This window comes from Vicugna pacos, chromosome 2, assembly GCF_048564905.1.
Source record: "Vicugna pacos chromosome 2, VicPac4, whole genome shotgun sequence".
NCBI lineage: Eukaryota > Metazoa > Chordata > Mammalia > Artiodactyla > Camelidae > Vicugna > Vicugna pacos.
Genome location: NC_132988.1, coordinates 109246874 through 109263125, shown reverse-complemented (window position 1 = coordinate 109263125; position 16252 = coordinate 109246874). Strand labels below are relative to the sequence as shown.

At 35.8% G+C, this 16252-nt stretch overlaps 1 long non-coding RNA gene across 1 annotated transcript in view; it reads left to right on the top strand.

The window, feature by feature from the left end:
- The window catches only part of LOC140700589 (uncharacterized), a 158144-nt gene that overhangs the window by 38978 nt on the left and 102914 nt on the right, over positions 1-16252 (top strand). The gene's annotated exons all lie outside the window — the stretch shown is intronic.

Genomic DNA, 16252 nt, shown 5'->3' with positions numbered 1-16252 from the left:
AGATTGAAACAGTGTAGCCGGGCGAGATTAATGAGGTAGAGTACTGGGTCCAAAAGCCATTTTCGTTAGCAAGTAAAGCAAGTAATCAGCCGTAAGTAGTACTTACTGGAAGATGGCAAATTCTTCCACAGAAATAGTTTACTGAAGACAAAGACTACTTTGAACAAGCACATAATCAAAATCATGGACTTCCTGCAATCAGTAATAACTAAAACGGAGTGTGGGCATCCTGGCAAATGACAGCGTGGATAATAAGATCAATCCTGGACCAGAATGATTTCCTTAGCCCCTATATTAGTTTTCTATTGCTGTGGAAGAAATTACTACACACATTTATTATCTTGAACTTTCCACGGGGTCAAGAGTCTGGGCACAGCTTAGCTGGGCCTCTTGCTCAGTCTCACAAGGCTCCAGTAGGTATCAGTCTGACTGTGTTCTCACGTGGAGGCTTGTTGGGGGGAGAATCTGCTTCTCATCTCATTTATGTTGTTGGTGGAATTTACTTCTTTGTGGCTTATGACTAAACCCCCATTTTCTGCTGTATGTAGGATGGAGGCTGCCCTCGGGTCCTAGCCAGGCGGACTTCCTCAGCATGCCTGCTCACTTCCTCAAGCCAGTGAGAAGACTCTCTTAACCTGAGGAAGGGCCCAGTCTCTTGTAAGGAGTCTCACTTGATTAAGTCAGAGCCACTCAGATGATCCTTTTTGATTAACTCAAAAATGACTTCTCTAGGACTTTAATTACCTCTGCAAATCCTTTCACCCATTTGCCTTATAATGTAACCTAATCAAGGAAGTGACATCTCATCACCTTTGACATGGTCCTTTGGTTGGAGGGAAGTCGCAGGTCCCACCCATGCTCGAGGAGAAGGGATGTGATTTCCAGCGGGCAGGAACATAGGCTCTGTCCTAGGATCTGTCCACTGCAGCCAAATTAGTTGAGGTTTATTGCTGGTTACGAGTAACTAGAGATAAGCTTAAGAATTCCTGTATACTCTTCACATTTGTATAATTTCATTCAATAAACTATATAACTTAGGTAATTTCACTCAACAAACTGTCTGGTAACAAACATACAGCATAGGACTGATCATTACCAATGAGCCCTTTTCATCTTTACATAGACTTAAGTTAATGGAATCCACAAAGGATCTGCCATGTATTTATTCATTCATTCAACAAATACCTGATAATCATTGACTATAACCGGGGCCTTATTTAGGTGCTGGGCATATTACAGCAAACAAAAAGATTTAAATGCCCTCATGAACCATATATGTTAGAGAAGCAGAGAGACGATAAACCAGATGAATTAGTAAATATTTGCGTTGCGTTTGGTAGTGGTACGTGCTAAGGAAAGGGGGCAGGTTGATATTTTCAAATGTGTGGGCAGGGAAGGGATCTAAGAAGGTCATATGTGAGTAAAGAACTGAATAAATAAGGGAATAAGCCATGAGAGCATTTGAGAGGTGAGCGTCCTGAGCAGGGAGAAGAGGAAGTGCAGGCCAGGGTATTGAAGACGTGCCCTGTGGGTTTGAGGCACAGCAAAGAGCTTGGGGTGGCTGCAGCCGAGTAAGCCAGGGAGCCCTGCAGGTGACAGAGTGAGAGAGGAAAAGGGAGACTGAATAAAGCAGGGTTCTGTACGTCTTTGTAAGAAATTTGTTGTTTTCTCTGGGATGGGAGCAATTGGAACATTTTGGACAGAGGAGGGACTTGATCTGATCTAAGTTTTAACAGGATCACCCTGGCAGCTGTGTTGAGAATGACTGAGGGCACTGAGAGTGAAACAGGGGCACCACTAAATAGAATATTGCGATGATTCAGGTGAGAGATGATGGTGTGGTTTGAACCAGCTATGGAGGCATGAAAATGGATTTGTCAGAAGGTGAAACTGAAAGAATTTGCTGACACTTCATATGTAGGTTATAAAAGGAAGGGCAGAAGACAAGAATGACTATATCCACATCTGTATGTATATTTATACATTAATTTATGTTATAATATTAATATGTCAGAATTTTTATATTAAGGTTACCACTTAACCATCTTAACTGCTACATATCCTAGGTGAATGAATGTATATAATTCATATATATATGGTGGGGCTGCATTGAGCTTACTCTAATTCAGTTGTGTTTGGTAAAATAAAGAAATCCTGTAGAATGATAATTTGTATGTATATTCCTCATATACACTACATGCATTATTGAATACATTACGCATTCACATACACATGTTACTTTGTTGAGTTAAATACACAAAGCAATGTAAACTGTGCTTTATGGGCAATTTAAGAGATTTATCAAGCATAATTTTTATTACATGCAGTTTTCACCTTTCAAATTGATTTTAGAATCCTACTCCTGAGAGAGAAGTGCCTTTGCTTTAAACCTGAACTGAGTGGCCCTTTCCCTGATTTTAGCATCCACAGTTCTGGTGCTCAGGACTGACCGTGTAGTTGAGCAGCATTTCTCTGAGCATTCTGTCTTCACATGGCTGGCTCAGCCCCTCTGTGTGCTGCAGAGCAGAGGTGAGACGGAAGGACCAGGTCTGTCCTCTCTGACCACCATGTTCTGTGCTGCCAGTGACAGTGGAATCTACTCAGTTCTGGTGGATTAGTAGAAAAATGGGGATTTTTAAACTCAAGATTTTACAAAAATAATAAACCATTCTAGTTCAAAATGACTGATGATACTATAGATTGGGCTATACATATTTTGATAAAAATTATATTGACAATGTGGAAATGTGTGCGAAATAAACATATGTCAATATTTATTTAATCCTAAGTGGCTACCCTTTCACCAGCTGTGTGGTCCCCTTCTAACGCTGGTTTCTCCTCCGTGGATGATCATTAGATCCTCTGTCATCTCTCCAGGAAGTGTGGCCTTTTGGGTGCACTAGAGCAGAGCAGCCTACCTGTTAGCAGTATTTCATTTGTAAATGAGAGAACATTTGGTCTAAATGGCTTAAATAAAGGGAAATTTACTGGCTCATGTAATTGAACAGCACAGAGGTAGGACTGACTGCAGGCACCATTTATGGTTCTCATGTTTCACTAGGCCTCCAGCTCTGCCTTTTGGCAAGTTCCTAGGATCGGAGTTTCGGCTTGTGTGGTTTGTCCTCAGAGGCTCCATTCATAATAGATGCAAGGGCTCCTGGTTGTTCCAGACTGTGCCCAATACCACAAGCATAGGAAGAGAAGCCTGTATCCCAGAACAAACGTGGGGCATTCTGATTGAATCAGTGTGGGTCACATTACCTGGGCTAGCTCTGTTGTCAGGCAAATGCCGTCTATTGATTAGCTCAGGCCTGAATTTCTTGCCCATCCATGGAAGAATAACTTTGGCTGAGGAGTTGGAATAGGTTATTGGAATGTAGCTAATTCAGGCCCAGCCTGGATCTCTCGGGTCTGGGGGCAATTCCCTGTTGCACCACATGGTGGAATAAAAATAGGTGGTACCTGAATAAAATTCATGGCATCTGAATGCAGATCAAGTGGAAACTGTTCGGTAGATGTCTAGGGCATGTGGAAACTCAAATGTTCCATGTCTGGCTTGACTTGGGCCAAAGAAAAGGCTGTGCAGTGAGTGGCACATAGGTTTACATGCCAGGCAGCCCACTCCTGTCCACCGTGCCCCCCCTCATCAGTCCTATTGCTGTGTCTGTGGCACCCTCTGCATCCTAAGTAACTCCTTCCCTACATGAAAAACTACCTGATAATATTCACGAAGGGGAACGCCTGCCTTTGAGAACAGGAACTTGTGCACGTGTTCTGGGATTTTTGCTAGGACCCTGGCACAGGGCCCTGTGTCATTTTTACCGATTAGCTTTTTATAATAAAACTTGAGAGTTTCTCTGTTTTGGCAGTTGCCTTTGTAAAATCTCTGTCTCTCTCTAGTGTTGGTGTTCTACTGCTGCCATAAGAACCTACCATACAACTTAGTGGCTTAAAATGACACAAATTTATTATTTTAAAGTTTTGTTGATCAAAATCCCATCACTGGTCTCACCTGGCTACAATCAAGCTGCCGGCTGGGCTGCATTTCTTTCTGGAGGCTCTAGGGGACAGCCTGTTTCTTTACTCATTCAGGTTGTGGGCACAGCCCCATTGCTTGCAGTGGTGCAACTGAGATCCTATTTTCTTGCTGTCTGTTAGGTGAGGTGGTTCCAAGTTTAGAGACCACCACATTCCTTGGCATGTGGCCCCTTACTCCCTCTTCAAGGACAGCAACGGTAGATTGAGTCTTTCTCAAATCACATCTCTCTAACCCAGGGTGGCAGATTATCCACTCTTAAGGACTTGTATTATTAGGTAGCACCTACCCAAATAATCCAGGAAAATCTTGCCTCTTTAGTGGTCAGCTGATTAGCAACATTAATTCCATCTACAACTGAACAGATAAAATTATGTAACACAATTTTCCATATAGCATAACATATTCACAGAGTTAGAGATTAGGATGTGGACATCTTGGGGGCCTAGTATTCTTCCTGTCTCCCTTCACACACATACACAACTGGCTCACATTCATTTTTCACCTCTTTCTCATTTAATTATTACAATTATTAATTTCATAAACCAATCCTTAATTTAAAATATGGATGAAACTCTTAGCCAGGAGTTGGTGGATTGAATTTCTGCTTTGGTCTAGTTTTGGCTTCCTTTGGTTGTTATTATGGATTGATATCATTGTACTTGGCATGAGCTTTTGTTGAACTGGCCACTAATAATATCAGGAATTACATCCCATTTGAAAAACTCTGGGCTGTCTTCTCTCTATAGTGTCATGGTTTTGAGGGTGCAAAAATAAATTCTAGGTTAAGTGCTGTCTCAGATCGTATTAAAAAATAAACATTCCAGTGGTGCTTCCTGGTTTATGCTGTCAACTGTTCTTCCAAGTTTATGGTGGTTGAGATTTTGCTTTTTGAACTATTTCATGCCTATTTGCTTGTTCACTTTGACCACATCACTTCCCTTTCCAGAGCTCTAAACTGACTTTGAATTGCAAATTGCATTCTATCTATTGACTGAGTTAAAATGCTTACTCGGTTGCCTAGAGGAAAGAAATGTTTCTTTGAGCTGCTTGAACCCTAATTATCTTTGGCCAAGACCCACTATATTTAAAAAGCCTATACATCCTGCTTGATATTCATGTTCACTCAAGATAATAATCAGTAATGTTTTGGGGATGGTACCGTGCACCATGTATTTTGCATGCAGTCTGCTTGAATTCCCATAATATCCCTATAGGGGTATGTGCTGTTCTCAATTCTGTTTTACAGACAAGGAAGTAAAATAAGGAGGGTGAAGTCAGTTGTCCAAGGCCATATAGCGGCGAAGTGTCAGGACTGAAACTTCTGCTCACTAACAAGAATGCCTCTGCCCTTAACCATTTAGCTGTGAATGCCCCATGAAATTTAGTCCCTTTTAAAGTGGAATTTTACTGTTAGTATGAAGGCATCAAATAGTTAGTATGTGGATCAAATATTACTGTTGCTTTACTGGCAGGAAATTGAGTGCTATAGTTGCCCTAGTCAGATGTCTAATAGTCATAATTGCATAACTATCCTTCCATTTCCCCTTTCAGAGAAAGCGGTATCATGGCAGGTAACCAATTTTTATAGATTATCATAGTCTATACTTTCCGTTTCAGCTAATAGGGGTTTTTTTTTTTTCCCACCTGTTGGACCATACTTTAGAATCTCTCCTATGATTGATTAGGGAAAAGTGTTTCTCTGTTTCCTTCTTAAAATTAGGAATGGCTCTGGGAAATGTTTAGGAAGATATATAAATTTCATATGCAAGACATTTTTATTGTCATTCAGAATTAATCATCTATGCCATATTCCAGTGCTAGCATTCATAGGATGCATTTACTTGGTGCCAGTCTTAAAGCCGAAGATAACAAAGAAAGTGATAAAAAGAAAAAGAGTTCATTTCATTTCCTAAGATTCTTTAGGTAGGCTCTTACAGTTTTCATTTATTTTGCAGATCTGTTCAGCCAAAAATAAGCTATAATAATATCTTATGGTCCTTCTAAACTATTTCCAAGCTCTTGGAAATAGATGCAAGCCTTTATCATATGTGCAAAAAAAGGGTAGTTGGGAAATTATTAGATAATTAACCTGCTAAAGAGGTCCCCACCCCGTGTTTAACAGTCTAGCATCCAGAATCTCACCTTCACTCCCAGGGAGATGCTACAAGCCCATGCTTATCTCAGTCTGGGAGAATAAGAAACAAAAACATATCATGGAGACTCATGAGACATATAAGGAGAACAAGCCCTAGGAAGGAAAGGCACAAATAGAACATGCATGAAAGAGGATGTAGAATCAATGGAACACATACAACAAAGATTTAAGCTAAACATAGTCTTTGTTTTCAGAGAGATAAAGGAGAATATGGGAAATACGAAGTAGATCAGATAGTTATGAAGAAATAACTCAAGGAGTTAGAATTGAAAAATGCTATCTTTAAACTAAATTACTGCATGGACGCGTTGAATAATAAACTTAGGATAGCCAAAGAACAAACTAATGAACTATATGATCAAGGTGAAAAACTCTCCTGGAAGACATCAGGAAATGATACATCATGAAAAGAGTGAAAGTGAGATTAAGGGAAAGGATAGAAGTAGAAATATCAATGGCTAACTAAAGGGACTTTCAGAATAAGTGCAAAGAATAAATGGAAAGTGAAAGAAGAAATAATGAACAGTAACTTACCAGAATTGGACAGATATAAACCCTTAGGTGCTGATAGAATTGATAAGAAAAATCTATTCTTAGATCCATTATAGTGACATTTGAGGACAAAAAAAACAACAGTAACTTCAGACAAAGCAAGTGGTGACATCAGTCTTTTCAACAGTAACACTGGATACAAGAAGACAGCAATAAAATATCTTCACATTGTTGATGGAAAATAACTTTGAACGATTACCTATTGAACCTATTATTTAAAGTTATCAGATATATCAAGGTCTCATAAAGTTCACTAAACAAGAGAGCCTCAATAAATTCCAAAAATTCAATGTCATTCAGGACATGAAATATAGTTATAATTTAAGAAAATTAGGAATCAACAACAAAGCCTAAAGTTTAGACAGCATAGTAAACATAATGTTCATACTATTAAATGAAAAGGGGAATACAGCAAGGGAAACTATAAAATATTTAGGCTAAATGGCAATGAAAGCACATGTTAACACCTGTGGGATTCAGATTAGAAGGAAATTAATAAATTTGAAACATTTATCAGAGAAGAAAAAGAACTATTGAAATAAATTAGCTCGGCATTCAAATTAAGAAGTGAGGTAAAGAGCAACAGAGTAAACCCTAAGAAACAAGAAAAAAAATAATAAAGGCAAAGGTAGAATTGAATAAAATATTGCTACATTAAAAAATGAGAGAGAGTTCACAACTCCTAAAACTTGTTCTTTCAGAAGACAGATAAAACAGATAAAATGGCAGGACCTATATGAAAAAAATGATAGGCTATTTAAATAAACAAAATGCAGAGTGACAAGTTGAAGATAAATATACATATAGTACATATTTAAGACAAATACTTTATAATGTCACTTGTATGTGGAATCTAAAAATGCCACACTTGTAGAAACAGAGAGTAGAAAGGGAGTAGCATGGTGTTTACCAAGGGCTGAGGGGTTGGGGAACTGGGGAGATGTATGTCAAAGACTATAAACTTCCGGCTTGAAGAAGTTCTGAGGACTTAATGTACAGCACTGTGATTATAATTAGTAATACTGTATTATATATTTAAAGGTTGCTAAGTGAGCAGATCTTAAATATTCTCACTGAAGAAAAGAAAATGATGTGATGGAGGTATTAGCTAAAACTACAGTGGTGATTATATAGCAACATGAAATTGTATCAAATCAACACATTGTATACCTTAAACTTATACACAATGTTATATGTCAACAATACTTCAGTAAAGCTGAATAATAAAATAAGATTTTGCAAATAATACTTGAATAAATTTTAAAATAAGTAACAGTAAGAGATAAGTTTTCCCTCGAGTGTCAAAAAAGGCAAAAATAAAGGAAAACTAGAATAGATTAATAACCACTAAAGTAATTGAAATTGATTTTCAAATTTTCCCTTATCCCCTAATCTCAGTAGTTTTGCATATAAATTCAATCAATCTGTCAAAGACAAGATAATTTATTTCTTATACATATTATTACAGAAAAAATAATTAAAAAGAAAGTTTGAGCAGCTTTAAGTTAATAAACTTAATAAACTATTAAGTTTATAGGCCAGTTATACTAACGAACAGACATGTAAATATCCAGAAGAAAATATCAGCTGAGCACAGCAAGGCATAATAATTGTATTATAATGTGATAGTATCTGTCCCCAAAATGCCAGGATGATTCAACTCAGAACAAAATCTATTATCTTGACAGGTGTGGACAAAGAACTGGATAAATGTCAACAATTATTCATGCTTAAAATTTTTACAAAATAAGCAATAGAAATTAACTTCCTTAACTTAAAAAAGACTTTTAAAAGGACCCTATAGGGAATAGGATTTCCTATTTAATGGAAATCGTTAGCTACATTAACCTTTAATGTAGGGAACAAGACAGTGATTCCCATTCTTCTTGCTATCTTTTAACCAGTTCCTACAGGCAGGCAATCAAGTCATCCTGGCTTGCCCAGGACTTGCCTAGATTAAGCACTGTGTCCTGGGAAACTCTTCAGTCCTAGGAAAACTTGGTTTGGCTGGATAGTCAAAGTGTCAAAAGTGAAGTTCTGTGTCCTAGAAACCTTCTCAGACAGGCAAACAGGACAGTTGGTTAACCTACTGCTGGTCTTAACTAAAGCAGTGACACAAGAAAAAGACACATGAAGTATAGATTAGAAAAAAAGAGACAGAGTCTTCATTATTTAAAGAGAGAAATTTACATAAAATTATCAAAGTGCTAATACCAAGACAATAATACAAAACATGCTGAATCTAAACTTAGCAATAAAAATCAATTGGATTCATTAATAAACAACTAGAAATGTAAAAGAATACCATTTATAAAAGCCACAAAAACCTGCATGTGAGTGTTTATAGCTGCTTTATTCACAATAATCAGAAACTGGAAACAATGAAGATGTCCTTCATAGGTAAACAGATGAAAAGATTGTGATAGATTCATAAAAAGATGAGTATTCCATGTTAAGAAATGAGTGAGCAAGCAACAATAAGATATGAATGAATCTTAATAACATATTGCTAAGTGAAAGAAACCAGTCTGGAAAAGCTACATGCTGAATGATTTTAGTTATATGATAATCTGGAAAGGGCAAAACTATAAAGATGGTACAAAGATCAATGATTGCTAAGAGTTTGAGAAGAGGATGGAGTGTTGAATGGGTGAAGCCCAGGGTATTTTTTAAGGTGGTGAAACTATTATGTATGATTCTATAGTAGATACATGACACTATGCATTTGTCAAAACCCACAGACCTGAACTGCAGATTAGTGAACCTAAATGTACGCACATTTAAAAATCATTTAGGAGACTTGGAGATCCCATGATAAAATGCAGAATGTGGCAAAACAGAAAATAGTCTAAGTGTATTTCAAACTGTAAAACAACCTACTGAAGGGGTAAGAAGGAAAGGCACTGACCTAAGTAACTTTAGAATTGAGTCCAGTCCATAAGATGAAAGGAAAAAGAAGCTGTACATGTACGCCATATTCTAGTTGATAAAATAGTTTATGACAGGGATACAGGTGAACAATTCTGGTACAGCTATACGTTTATATTTGGAGTAAAGCAATGAAGTAAATGGTGGATGGTGGTGGCCAGGATTTTCACTGTTGCAATGAGTGTTCACATGTAAGCATGAGTAGGAGGCTAGAATGATATACGTGGTAATGGATTAGAGTTGGGACACTAGTGTAAACTCATGTTTAGCTCCATATTGATACAGATGGCTACATATAGAAATACTTATAGCTATTGTATATGTACTAGTTATTACACACATGTATTTCTTTGCTTTGTGCCCTGAAAGAGTCTAGTGGCAACAATATCCCAGGAACAGTGAGCGCCCCTAGCTCCCAGATTTTTGTTTCTAATACCATTCTTCAACAAAAGGAGCTAGAACTCATTAGTGAAGTGGCTAATTCTAGTTCTGAGGCAGGATATACACAAGATGAATTTGGAGCATCAGTGCCAGAAAGTTAGATTGTGCTCAAGATAAAAATCCCACAGTCATTGGAGTTCCATGTCAGAGGGATCAAGAGCCAAATGAAAGAGTTCCCAGTGCCCAAAGCTGAAAACAATTAGAGGAGCAAGGAATAAAAATAATCGGTTTACAATACAGGTGTAAAATAAATAGCCATGAGTCCACACCAGTATAAATAAATGATTGAATAAATAAATAAATGAGGGAGAAGAGACAGATCGCCTATGCAGAGGAGTTCCAAATAATTTATGTAGATATTTCACCCTCATAGATGTGGAATGTAACTCTCCACTTAAGTGGGGCAGTGCTTAGTGACTTCCTTTCAAGAGTAATTTTGATTTGAGAAATCTAACAAATATTAATGAAGGCAGGTAATCAAACTTACCATCTGCTGGGTGAGGAAGTAGTAAGTCATGCTGATAATGTATACTGGATGTGATGAAAACAGCGCTTTACTTCTGTGGTCTTATTCCCCAAAACATATAACCTCCTTCTAATCATGAAAAAATATCAGACAAATTCCAGTTGAAGGAGATTCTATAAAGTAGCTGATCAGTACTCCTCAAAACTGTCAAGGTTATAAAAGCAAGGAAAGGCTAAGAAATTGTCACAGACAAGAGGATCTTAAGGAAACATGACTTCTAAATTAATGTATCTTGGATGAAATAGAAAAATAACATTAAGTAAAAAACCAAGGAAATCTGAAAAAAAGGCATAAACTTTAGTTAGTGATAATGCATTAATATTGGTTCATTAATTGTAACAAATGTACCACAGTAATGTAAGATATTAGTAACAGTGGAAACATTATAGAGATATATGGGAACTCTGTACTAATTTTCTTAAAAATCTAAAGCTATTCTAAAATAAAGCATTTAGTAAAACATAAAGTTAGTGGTTTTCTCCCCACTATCCTGAGACCTTTTACTTGCTAGCTTATGTTCACTGAGTGTGAATCCTGATATCGTTATCCAGAAGCTTCTTTTTAATGCTTTTCCTTTTTCGGTGGACTCTTGGGAGTTTCTATTAATTTCAGAATATCAAGGGCAGGATAGCTCTCTTAAAGCTTTTGGTAAACTATTTTTGGAAGAAAGATAAGAACTAGGGCCTATGAATGGAAGCTAAAGGGAGATAGACTTTGGTCCTTTGGAAGAAAATACTAGTGATTAAATGGGATGCAGATGAAATGGCCTGACTGAAGTTGACTTCTCATGTCTGGAAATTGTTTAAACAGAGACCTCTTTTAGATCTAGTATACGTGAAGGAGTAGATGAGATGCTAAATAGTAAGGTTGGAATAGTCTTTTTTACTGTAGTATTCTGGGTCCCTACTGAGTTAACAATCTGCTCCTGCAACCCAGGCTGACTTCTCATTCACTCATTTATTCATCCAGCGAATATTTGTGAACCACGTGCTAAATGGCTGATCCTTCCCCAAGCCTTAGGTATGCAGCATTGAATAAATAGAATGATCCCTTTCCCTAGTCCACTGAAACCAAAGCTTCCTTCTGTGGAATACATGAGGGATAGTTCATAAAAGCCCTTTGTCAGCTAGTTTCAAAGACCACTCCTTTTGTCTTTGGTGCAGAAACATCCAAAAGGAATAAAATCCAAAGAGTATTGACTGTAAAGTCCATGCAGATGCTTCAAGGACATCCTTTACTCTTATTAAACATTTTTTGGGGTTGGGGCAGGAGGAATCTGGTTTTGTTGGGCAGTACCTTCTTCCTGTGCCTAACCCAGGACATCATTCTCCCCAAGATAGATCTAAGAACCTAACAACGGCTGTGCTGAAGACAAAAATGTGTATAATTTAAAGGGAAGTGGGTCATATAAAATTCTCATCTTCCTTGTGCCTATAAAGTTCATGCAATTTAGGGAAGATCATTCCTTTTAGTTCTGTTTTGGGGATAATAATTCTCCTTTGCAAGTAACCACAGATGTTCTCAAATGAAACTGTTATGTAAAGTTCAAAAGGATGCAGGGTATTTCAAGAGTTTTGCTTATTCATTAATTTAGAGGTCCAAAAGAGGTCAACCCATCTAAAAAAAAGGCGGCAACATTTTATCTAGTGCCTACTATGTAAACTTTTTATTTATGATTTAATTCACTACCTGTAACAATCCTTAGAGGCTCAAAGAGTTTAAATAATTTACTCATTTACTGAACTGTTAAGTGGAGGAGCTAGGCATCAAGCCCATTTGAATCCTGAGTTCTTGCCTCCCAACCAGATTTCTGAGTTTGATGAAAGACATCAGGAACTCTTTCACAAGGTTCTCTTGGCGTTCTAAGACAGATGAACTTGTTTTCTCTACAGGTATTTCTTAGGACATCTTTCTGCTAGATGATTGGGGCACATTCCTGAATAAAATAGACATGGTTCTTGTAGTATGGAGCTTAGAACACTGTGGGAGAGCCAAACAGTGAACAAGTAAACAAATTTAATAAAACTATGTAATAATAAATTATGAGATAAGGGCTTTAAGTAAGCTGAACAAGATGTTATGATAGAAATCAATGAGGATGGGGAGAAGGTTTCACTTAAAGAAATTGATTGGTTAAAGTCCCTCTGGGCAATGGTGTAAACTGGTATTTAAGGATGAGCAATTGTCAGCTGTGAAAGGTCAGGGACAGAGTATTGTAGGAATAAATGCAAGACCAAATGTGTTTAACATTTAATTCTGTAGTATATTTTGAGTTAAATCTTGTATGAGATATGAGACTTAGGCTGATGTTCATTTTTTCCCCCTATGGATGATCAGTTGTTCCGGTACTGTTTACTGAAAAGACTACCTTCCCTCTGTTGAATTGCTTTTGCACCTTTGTCAAGTCAGTTGGACTGATTTCTGGGTGTCGTGTTGGATTGATCTATGTGTCTACACCCTCACCCATACCACGCGGTCTTGACTGCCAAAGCTACACAGTAAGCTGGGGTAGCTTGATATTGGGTAGACTGATTCCTTCCAATTTGTTCTTTTTCAAAATTATTTCAGTTATTCTATTTCCTTTGCCTTTTGATATACACTTTTGAATAATCTTATCTATATCTACACAAAGTATTGCTTGGATTTTGGTAGAAAATGTGTTAAATTTACATATCAATTTGAAGGAGAACTGACACATTTGTTATATTGAATATTCCAATGCAGTAACGCAGTATTTCACCCCATTTATTTAGATCTTTGATTTCTTTCATCAATGTTTTGTAATTTTCAGCAAATTCTATACTTTTTTATTAGATATACATCTAAGTATTTCCTTCTTTTTGAGCAATTATAAATGATATTGTATTTAAAATTTTGGTCTCTATACGTTTATTGCTTTTGTATAGAAGTACAATTGATTTTCGTAAGTTTATCTTTTATCCTGCAACCTTGCTGAACTCATTTGTTACTTCTAGGAGTACTTTTATAGACTCCTTAGATTTTCTACATGGGCAATCGTGTCATTGGAAATAGGGATTATTTTATTCTTCCTTTCTCATGTGTATAAATTATACTTTTTTGCTTTAATGTGCAGGCTAGAACTTCCAGCACTATGTTGATTAAAGATAGTGAGAGCAAACTTCCTTGCCTTGTCCCCTAATCTTAATGAAAAGCATTCAGTCTTTTACCATTAAGTATAATGTTTGCTGTAGCAGGTTTTCTGTAGATGTGCTTTATCAAGTTAGAGAAGTTTCCTTTTATTTTTCTGAGAGTTTTTTGAATAAATGGGTATTGAATTTTGTCAAATGCTTTTCTCTGAATTGATTAGTGTGATCATGACTTTCTTTTACCTATTAATATGGTAGATTAAATTGATTGATTTTTCAATGTTAAACTAGCCTTGTACCCTTCAAATAAATCCCATGTGATCATTATTTTTTTTTATTGCTAAATACTATTTTCTAATATTTTGTTAAGAATTTTTGCATCTGTATTCCTGAAGGATGCTGGTCTATATAGTTTTAATTTTTGAGACACTCTGGTTTTGGTATCAGAGAATGCTTGATACCAAACACTTCATAAAACGCGAGTGTTCTTTTCTATTTTCTGTTAGAGATTGTGTAAAATGCTTGCTAATTTTTTTCAGTGAGATAATTTGGGCCTGGAGATTTGTTTTATGATAGTTTCTAAATTATGAATTTAATGTCCTTAGTATTTAGAAATATTTAATATTGGGTGAGATGTGGTAGATTGTGTATGGGGTTTTTTTTGGAGGACTTAGTATATTGTATGTAAGTATTAATGTCATATATGTAGAATTGTTATTGTATTCCCTTATCCTTTCGTTGTCTGAAGGATCTATCATGATATTATCGGTTTCATTTTTGATTTTGATAATTTGTGTCAACTTCCTTTTTTGTTTGATGGTCTTTGTATCATTTATTTTCTCTTTTGCCTGTTTTCAGTGTCCTTGATTTCTACTGTTGTGTTTATTGTTCTCTTCTTTCTGTTTTCTCTAGATTTATTTTGCTTTTCCTTTTCTAGGTCCTTAAGGTAAATTGCTTAGGCTATTGATTTAAGACTTTCTCTCTTTTCTAACATATGAATTTAATGCCATAAATTTCTCAGCACTAGTTTTATGCTTCACAAATTTTAGTACACTATATTTTAATTTTTATTCTATTCAGTGTATTTTTTATTTCACTTGAGACTTCCTCTTTGATCCATGGATTATTTAGAATCATTTTATTTAGTTTTTGAGTCTTTGAAGATTTTCATTTCTTTCCTCTTTTATTGATTTTTTAATTTGATTCCATTATGGTCAGTGAACACACACTATATGATTTCAGTGCCTTTAACTTTATTGCCAAGATGTGATCTATCTTGGCGTATGTTCTATGATCACCTGAAAATAATGCATATTCTTTTGTTGTTGGGTGGAGTGCTTTATAAATGCTGATTAGATCTTGTTAGTTGGTGGTGTTGAGTTGTATATGCTTACTGATTTTCTGTAGAGTTGTTCTCTCAGTTGTTGAAAGGAGTGTTGAAGACTCCAACTATGCTTATAGATTTTTCTATGTGTCTTTTCAATTTTATCAGTTTTTGCTTCACATAATTTGCAGCTATGTTGTTTGGTGCATACACATTTAGGATTGCTATATCTTCTTGGTGTATTGACTCTTTTATCATTGTATAATGTCCCTCTCTGTTAATTTTCCTTTTTCTGAAGTTTAACTTACATGATATTAACATAGCAAATCCTACTCTTCTTTGATTAATGTTTGCATATTTTTTGATTATTTTACTTTCAACCTCCCTATATCTTTATATTTGAATTGAATTCTTTGTACATAGTATATAGTTTGGTCATATTTTAAAATATGGCCTGTTAATCTGTCATTTTATTTTTGTATTTAGATCATTTTTGTTTACTATAATTATTGATATTTTAGATATTAAGCCTGACATTTGTTTTTATTTTTTCTCTCTGTTTTTGGTTTCTCTGTTTTCTTTTTCCTGGTTTCTTATAGGTTACTTGGAACAATTTTTAGAATTTATTTTGATTTATCTATAGTGTTTTTAAATATATCTCTTTGTATAGTTTTGTAGTGGTTGATCTGAGTATTATATAGACACAGTTTATCAGAGTCTACTGTTGTGATCATTTAACTAGTCTGAGTGAAGTATAGAAAACTTACCTCCCTTTATGTCCCTTCACTCTCTCCTTTATGATATAATTGTCTTAAATAATTCCTATACATATATTTGGGACTACATTAGTGTTATATTTTTTGCTTGAAAGAACAAATATAATTTAGAAAGGTAAAAAAAAAAGAGGGAAAGTCTATTGTATTTACCTATGTTTTTATTTATTATTTTTTCCCACTTTCCTTCCTACCATTCCTTTTTTCCTGTCATTCCCTTTTACCTTTTCAATGTTCCAAGTTATTCTTTAATAATTTTCCTTCTGTTTAGGGAATTTCTTTAGCAATTTTATTAGGGTAGGTCTGCTGCCAACAAATTACCTTAATCTTTCTTAATCTGAGAATGTTTTGATTTCCCCTTTATCCTCAAAGTATATTATGCTGTATATAGGATTCTGGTTTGACAG